Here is a 9232-nt window from a genome sequence, read left to right as displayed (position 1 = left end):
GTCAAAAATACGAATGTTCTCTTCCACGTCACGAAAACTTATGGCAAAACGCGGCGTCATCATTCTATCTCTCTCTTCGTTTATTCTTCTGTACTCCTCGTTGTCGTTCTCGCTTGCTCTCTCGTGCGGCCTGTTCCTCCAATTTTTCTCTGTTGCTACGTTCCTCTCTGTAGCTACCGATTCATGATCTGTCTCGTCGTTTATTTCATCATCTACTTCGTCGTCTGATTCGTCTTCGTCTTGTGATGCCAACAAATTGTTCAGCTTCAAATTCATGAAAATATGCAATGCAAGGTCGTCGACACTGTACTTGATTCCCAATACATTGCAAATCGAAACAAGATCACCGTTCGTCAAATTTCGTCGTACATATTCCGCCTTTGCTTCGTACTTTGCGTTCGTTTCATCGAAACCAGAAAATTCTCGAATTCTTTTGCGGTTATTTCTATCTCCCTCGCTCTCATAGATAAATTTATGCAATGCTCTGATATTGTCTGCTTTACCCGTTTTCAGAGTATCACTTATTAAATCATTTAAACACGACATAGTTAATTTTTAATTTCACCACTAGCAGAGCAGGACCGACTTAATACGACACGATTGTTCGAGAAAAAAAAATCACTTATTTTTTTTTTTTTTTTCACTCTTCTCCCGCACGAACGCACAAAAAATGTATGTGAGGTAGTCTCTTGTATCCCGCACTCTTTCTATCACGACAAAATATGTGAGGAAACTCTTTTGTAACCACTCTAACTTGAATCTACCCCGGATGAGCACCCAAAATATGCGGGCACTTTTCTTCGGCATATGATCGTTTTACCATCTGTGTGCATGCCGAAGTCAACACGAAGTGCCCTTGAGAGCGTAAAAACAGAATTAGTCTGCTGCAGCATTTCGACTCGAGCGCATATATGTCGCGTTGTTGGATAAATGCACATGAAAAAATTAATTTGGGGGTTGTTTTCTCAACTATTTTCTTGCAGCAGATCATCGATTGTGCTGGTTTGAGCGATTGAACCATATTTAATTCACTTATCATTTTTTGCAGTGTAAAGCACACACATACACTGACAGTTTGAGCTGGCTCTCTTTGTGCCTACCCCTGCTCTTGATCGTCTCTTCTTACACGCTCACGTTCTCTCTTTGATCGTCGTCTCGTCTCTCGTCTTCGTGTACAGTGGGATTGATGCACATCGCAAATCCACATCCCACCTCTGAACTGAGGTCCTCCCGGGGCCATAAACTTATTTCTTTTACCTGAGCTTTTATCTTACCTCTAAGGTGAGGGTCCTGCCGGGGCCCGACAGGTTATTTCTTTTTTTTTTCGTTGTTGAGTCTGTTTGGACTTATGTTGTATTTATTTTCACATTTACCTTTTTTCTTCTCCCAACGCTTTTTAAAACCTGTAACATCTATTGTTGGTGCCACTACAGATATATTCATTTTTGATTTGGTGCATCCCGAGACGATCCAACCAAATTTAGTATTTTGACCTAGTAGGCCATTTATCTTTCTAACTCCCCCTTTTAAGATTTGGGTATATACGTCTACCCCTATTATCATGTCAACCCTACCAGGTTTATTAAAGGTAGGATCAGCAAGGACGTAGGATTGCCATTTTGACATATCCACGTTTGCTATTTTTAACGGAAGAGCTTTTATTAACTTTGGCAAAACAATTGCCTCAACCTTAAGAAGTTTATCCCGTGGATTTCGCGTCTTCACATCTATTTTTACTTTATATTTTGATTTTTTGGCTTTTATTAAGGACACGCCACTTATCTCTGTATATTGTTTAATTTTACGTAATTTCAATATTTGAGCGGCTTCTTCAGATAATATAGTACTCTGAGAACCACTATCAACCAAAGCTCGTAATGTTTGAAACCCTCCATTTATTTTCTTAATTTGTATTATGGCTGTGGCCAACAATTGTTGTTGTGCCGTTATACAGGTATTAACGCTCTCCTGATTTTCTTCATAATGTAGTAACGTATGGTGTCCTCTGCTGCAAAATGATCAGACCATTTCATTATTGCATCTCTTGTTGCTTGAATGCTTCAAGCATCGTGTGCACAATTGTACTTTTTTTGCTATTTCCAGCCTTTCTATAGGTGTTAGTGCTTTAAACTTATAGCACTGAAGTGCGTTATGCCAGGGGCCTTTGCAGATCGGACAACTATCATTGAAACCTGCAACCGACGTTTTTCGTAAAGGTTTTTTCTCTTCCTTTCTCACGGCACTTAGCGAGCAATATCTTTGCTCCAAGAATTCCATGACATCCGATAGCAATTGTATTTGCCTTGTTTTTCTAATCTGACTCTCATACAACTGTAGAGTCTCTCTGTCAAATTTCCGAAGTATGTGTTGAGCGAGTATTACGTCAACTTCATCGGACAAATTTGCTTTGATTTTAATTAAGTGTATTGATTCATTTATTATGTCAATCACTCCTTTTACACTATTTGCGGATTCATTGTTGATCATTGGTAAATCAACGATCCGATTTAATTGTTCGGAAAATACCCTGCGATTATTTTCATACCGCTTGGTTAACAGTTCCCAAGCGGCACTATAATTGTCAGCTGAACCTGACAATAGATGAGCTACCATGCATTTTAAATAATTAAATTTAAGAGCAAGACTTAAATCTTCTCTTTTTCAATTAATTCTGTAAATAACTCCACAAACAGGTCCCATTCTCTAGCCTCTCCAGAAAATGTGGGTACCTGAATCTTGGGCAACACCGATAATTCGCCCCTCACGGTAACATTCTCACTCTTACAATTTTCCTTATTGTTCATTTTCATTTCTAACGCTGATAGCGAATTCCGGACATCGAATTCTAAATCATCCATAGTATTCTTAAATCTTGCATTACTTGTGAGTACCTGGCACGCCTGAATTTCTCCCATAAATAATTGATCTTATTAACATACACTATGCATGCTCTGCCTGTTGAATTGACTAAAGTGTGTAAATCTTTGACTATTCTATCCAAATATTCCTGGAGCTGTTGGACTCTATCCATAACTATCTCCTGGTTAACCTTAGGGTTTTCATTACTGGAGGTCGCATTCCCGCGCGACTCTGCTATGCTATCATCAACTATCTCTGACATGTGTGCCTCCGCTTCAACGCACACCGACTTACTAGTGCCTGGTTTTTCTGACTCCCCTGTGGCTATAATTTTGGCAACTATCGTTAACGCTTCTTCATGTATTTTATTTCTGAAATAATCATGATCTAAATTTGGAGCAGTCTCAATCAATTTTTTGTTATTAGGTGTCCATTGATTCCTTATCTCTTTTACTTCCTCTACAACTTTGTTAGTTATGCTTCTAGGATGTAGTGCTTCCAACTGCCTTAACCTGGTATGTAACCCTGCCTGCTTCTCTAACACTTTTGCAGCCTTATTTGTGAACATTTTTGTCTTATAGGATATCGATTTAATTTATAATGATAATATTAAAATATGTAGGTTGATGTAAGTACTTATGACTATTTTAATTTATATCTTATCTGATGATCCTGTTCGCTGCTGCTTGTCCGCCAATGGGTAGAGTTCGCCGTTCTATTTTTTACTGTTTCGTCGCTCAGCTGCTGTTGTCCAGGGCCTATGGGCTCAGGCGGTACCGGTGCCGGATATCGCACCAGATTTCCTTATACTGGCACTGCACGTTCTTCAGTTTCTTCTTTGCAACTATGTACCTTGTTGCTCTGCTGCTGTTGGTAGTTGCCGACTTGCAACTACATACACTGCCAGCCACTTTTTTTTTCGATATTAGGGCTTCGAATACGCCACACACGAACTTCATATTGTTCTTTTTTTCTTTTTACCGCCGCCGAAATTATTGCAGTTGCTCAACTAGCCAAACTGCCTTTATACACTCGGTCGCACGCACTTTTTATTTATTAGGCAATATTTTGCTTTAATTTTATACTCTGTCTCTTACCACTGGTGGGGGAAAACAAGAGTTTTTTATTTTGCTACCTTTAGCTGGTCTAAGCATTTACACTTGCATTAGATCTCAAACTCTTAAGGAGCTGGTTGAACCTCTGAGTCTCTTACCACTGGTGGGGGAAAACTACAGAGTTCTTTCTTATTTTGCTACCTTTAGCTGGTCTTAGCATTTACACTTGCATAAGATCTCAAACTCTTAAGGAGCTGATTCACTCTGTGAGTCTCTTACTACTGGTGGGGGAAAACTACAGAGTTTTTTTTTTTTCTCGAAGGACCAAAATGAATAGGGATTCCGAGAGAAGGAAAAAAAACAATCTTCATTCGTTGAATTCAAAATATGAACTGGTTTTATTAACAAAAGTATGGAGTTTATATAGGGAATCTTAGGCTCTAGGAGATAACAATTGTTCTTAAAATATCTTATTCTAATGAGACTCAAAACCCAAGATTTCGGGGGTTGAAAATTATTATTATCTTGGGCTTCGGCCACATGACCTCCTGCCGTTGTGATATTTTGGGTTAGTTTAGAATTACAAGTCTTTTTCTACAATGTGTGTGGCTGATTGTAATTCTAGTCATATGCTAGATTACTTGTTTGTGACAAAAGTAAAGTTTTATTATAATTTGTTTAGTGTATCTGATTTGGTGAAGCCGCTTCAGATGAACACGATGTTTATTCTTAAACAAGGTATGTCGACTAGAAAATTTTTTTTGACATTCGTCTAAAATCACATTATTCGATAAAGGAAAAATTTACGTAAATTTTGGCCTAATCCGTCATAGGCCTATCACCAACACCACATGGACAAGACGACAATTCAGCCAAACTCTACAGAAGGAGAAAATTAAATCGCTGGTTTTAAACATTAGTCAACAGTGACGTCATAGTTTGGCCAGTTTGAATGTTAGCTGTCACAAGGCGAAAAGTTGTGTGTAAAAGGAGAGAAAATAATAAAGTGGTCATACAGAAAATTTTTTTTTGTAAATGAACATACTCAGTTACAAAAATTGTTGGAAAAAAAATATTAATTTTAGTTGTCGGGGTTGTAAACGAAAAAAAAATTGTAATTGCAGAAGAAACGAAAATTTTTATCGAAATTAAAAGTGTCAATTCTATAACGGATAGAAAGATACCCTTTTTCAGCGCACCTATGTTAGAGTCAATTTTTTTAATTGTGAGTTTGTGTGTCGGTATTAAGCATTTAAAACACTAATTGAATCGTATAATTCGTTAAAACAAAACCATAAAAAAAAATATTTAAAAACATCAAAAACAAACACATGATCCAGCTGCTGAAGCCCTTCATCGGTGGACTTTCCAAAATGTAAGTGTATTCTTTTTATCACTTTTACCTTTTTTACCGCTAGAGCGCATAACATATGGTGATTAAGATTATAGTGCAAAAGAAAAAAAGGTTTGGCGACCACATATACCTATGTTATGCTGCTCACTCGCTATTATTATTTTCTTTTATTTGTCTTATGCATTCTAAATTTTATTTGCCTTTACCACACATACAAACTACACTTACGAATGATCATGAAATTTTGAATTAATTAAATTAAAATTATTAAAAGATATAAGTGCTATCAATCATTCGGTGCCGCAATTAATTTTTTTGAATAACCTTGTAAAAAAAATTTCAATATTATATTGCATCAGTCTAGATGCGGGGAAAAATCTGTTCGTTTATATAGTTTACAGTAATCAAAAAAACAAAAAAAAAAAAAATTAAGAAAACAACAAAAACATGTAATACAATAGTTAATAATGAAGCGTAGATTTAAGTAAAGTAGGGAGAATTTATATACGGTGAAGAGAACAAAATGCCCTTGGCGAATGAAATTGTTTTTTGAAGAATAAATAAATAAGAAAAATGTATTTTGAATAAAAGTTTAAGTTCCCACAACATGATTATATAAAAATGATAAAATAGAATGTGCATTTGGGGTCCTTTAACATATCATAATTTTTATCTTTTGTTATTGGCCATGGACGGGAGGGTATAGATGCATAATGGCAGCCAACATCTAAACCATACTATAGCTAGACATCATACATTGGGAGGAGTTCGGGTTAGATAGCTAGTTGATTAACTTAGTGGTATTTTTTTTGTCCTGTTATTTAAGACATTAAAAAGCCATACGTTTGTTCGTTTTTTTTTCTCTCTTAGTTTCATTAGGGACTCTATAATAAATTATATGAGATGTTTCGAAAACTGCAGCAACAACCCATCCCACCCGGAAGAGCTACGGTTACAAATTAGGGTCCCAATCCGCTGTAAGATCGTAATATCATGGTGTCAGTTTATTTTTGAGAGCCAACACTACCCTGCTACTGTATAAAATTTTGGCGCCCAACACGTGGGACACACAGGTCGATTTCACGTTTATTTAGGTATAAATCGAAAGATTAAATGTAAGGATTTGGTCTTGAGTGGCTCATGATAATGTGACTCGTCAAAGGGAAGTTTTTTATTAATTTATTTGCACAGTGTATGGAATTTGAGCTAGTTAGCAGAAGCTGATGGTTGTCAACCAACACTTTAGTAAAAATATTTAGTTAAAAAACTCAAGAACCAAAAAAATATGTAGAGCATTTTTTTTAATTCGCTCAGGTTTAAAGCCTAGACGTATCACAATTAGCTCGTTTTGCCTTCAGAGTGAATTTAATTTTTATACCATACACCCATAGGGTGAAATGGTATATTAAAGTCGCCAAAATGTATGTAACAGGCAGAAGGAAGCTTCTCCGACCCTATAAAGTATATATATTCTTGATCAGGATGAACAGCCGAGTCGATCTAGCCATGTCCGTCTGTCCGTCCGTCCGTATGAACACGCAGATCTCGGAGACTATAAGAGCTAGAGCCACCAAATTTGGTATGTATACTCGTGTATTATGTACATATATAGAGTTAATTGGAATTTCGGCCACGCCCCCTTACGCCCCCAGGAATCACATAAAACTATTTTTCTTAAAAAGTATAACAGCTAGAGACATCAAATTTAGTTTGTATACCCGTTTAGTTAGCGCGCAGAAATTAATTGTTCAAACTTTTTCCCACGCCCCCTTACGCCCCAGGAATCACATAAAACTGTTTTTCTTAAAAAGTATAATAGATAGAGACATCAAATTTGGTTTATATACTCGTTTAGTTAGCGCGCAGAAACTATTTGTTTAAACTTTTTGCCACGCCCCCCTTCCGCCCCCGGAATTTACATAAAACTGATTTTCTTAAAAACTATGACAGCTACCGACATCAAATTTGGTATGAAGACTAGTTTAATAGAGCGCAGAAACTGGCTATTTAAAAATTTTGCCACGCCCACTTCCGCCTCCATAATTAAGAAAAAACCGATTTCCTCCTGTAGTTTTTTGACTATCGCATTCAAATTCGGCAGACTAATTATTCTTATCTATTTCTACAAAACTACCAAATTTTATTGAAATCGGACTAGAAACATGCAAAATATGCGTATGAACGTATTTTACTAAGCGGTCCACAAGGCCAGAATTGGCCGTTGGCTAGTAGCGGCGCTAGAGTGCTCGTGTGTTCGTAGAGTGAGCAAGATAGCACATACTATGAAACATGTAAAAACAATTTAATAGACATACATTTGGTTTTCGAAATTTGAAATATTTGTTTCACCTGGTGTATGGTATACCCAAGTCGACGAGTCGACTTACTTGTTTTGTATTATTTTAATTAGGAGACGTAGTAGTCGCGATTTGATTTATATACACATTCGGAATTCGAGTGATTGCGCATGTGACTACCATCGACCAATGTTACCGGTATAAACTAATGTCAATAGTTACTTTCGTTTCGCATAAGAAAATTTTAAATTGCACTTACCCTGATTAAAAAATTGTTAGTTAAAGATAATGTTTGAAAGGATACATACATGCACAATCTTTTGGAATCTCAAGGTAATGCCTAAGCGTACACTTGTCCAAAGATGAGCATAGTTATTAGAAGACATTTCTAAACACTTTTGAAATCAGAGAACTAGGTTCAATAGTTAATATATTAAAACTCCATCTATGAAAACGATAAAAAGCTCTAGAAAAAAATTAAAATCTATTTCACATATTATATTTTCTTGTTCTGTGGGAAAAATTAAGAAACAAAAAAATGCCTTTACAACACAGTACAGAGAAAGTAAATAATCCCGCAAATTCTGGGGAAAATATTTGCCTGGTCTGTAGCGAAACTCAAACACAAACGCAGATCAGAGTTATTACTATTTGCAAGCATTCATTTCAAAAGCTTGTATCCTAAATTAGATAAAAGAAAAAGAAGAATGTCCAGCGTGTTTTACCAAAGTGCAGGAGAAGGACTTAAAGGTAATTAAAATAAACCAGCAAGGAAAAAAGTTAGACCCGTCATCAGATCCTTTGCACGTAGCGTAAATGAAGACCCAAAAACAGAAGAACTCATAAACGTAAACGTTATTGAAGCACAAATACACAACACAAGTCAAGCCGGCTTATTACCATTAGATGCAGGGAATAGTACGCAACATGGAGAAGTTCCGCAATCAATACCCAGACCAATTCGTCAAAGAGGTAGACCAAGTCGTCGAAGGAACACACGACGTCCCGTTAATCAGCCTTTACGTAACGAAATAAATCGAGCGGAAATGGAATCTCTTATTCAGCAGACAGTAGAACGGGTTATTTCTTCAATAAGTAGCAACGCGCAACAAAACAGTCATATTCGACTAAACAGCTCACAGAGTAGTAGCAGAAGAACTCATTATCAATTAATAGGCACAAATAAAGTGGCTGAGGTGATTCAGAAGTGGGGAATCCATTTTGATGGATCTTTTAACGGGTTACCCGTGGAAGAATTTCTATATAGAGCAAAAACGTTGACTCGAGAACATTTAGGAGGAGATTTTGAAGCTTTATGTCGGAATATACACATTGTTTTGATTGGCAAAGCTAAAGATTGGTACTGGCGATACCATAAGGGAATTGACCATCTTACCTGGTCAGAGTTTTGTTTAGCGATACGCCATCAATATAAAGACAGTCGGTCCAATTATGAAATAAGGGAACAAATAGGAGCTCGCAAACAGAAACCGGGAGAAACTTTCGAAGGTTTTTACGAAGCAATATGTCAATTAATGGATCCATTGCCTACAAGATTAGAAGAAGACGAATTAGTAGAAATTGTACAAGGTAATTTATTAGCTGATCTAAAGGATCGACTACTTTTCAAGGAAATACGGTCAATCAGTCATCTACGTCATCTGGTA

This window comes from Drosophila tropicalis, unplaced genomic scaffold, assembly GCF_018151085.1.
Source record: "Drosophila tropicalis isolate 14030-0801.00 unplaced genomic scaffold, ASM1815108v1 contig_774, whole genome shotgun sequence".
Classification (NCBI taxonomy): Eukaryota; Metazoa; Arthropoda; class Insecta; order Diptera; family Drosophilidae; genus Drosophila; species Drosophila tropicalis.
The sequence above is the reverse complement of the archived record's forward strand: the minus strand, read 5'-3'. Positions refer to the sequence as shown.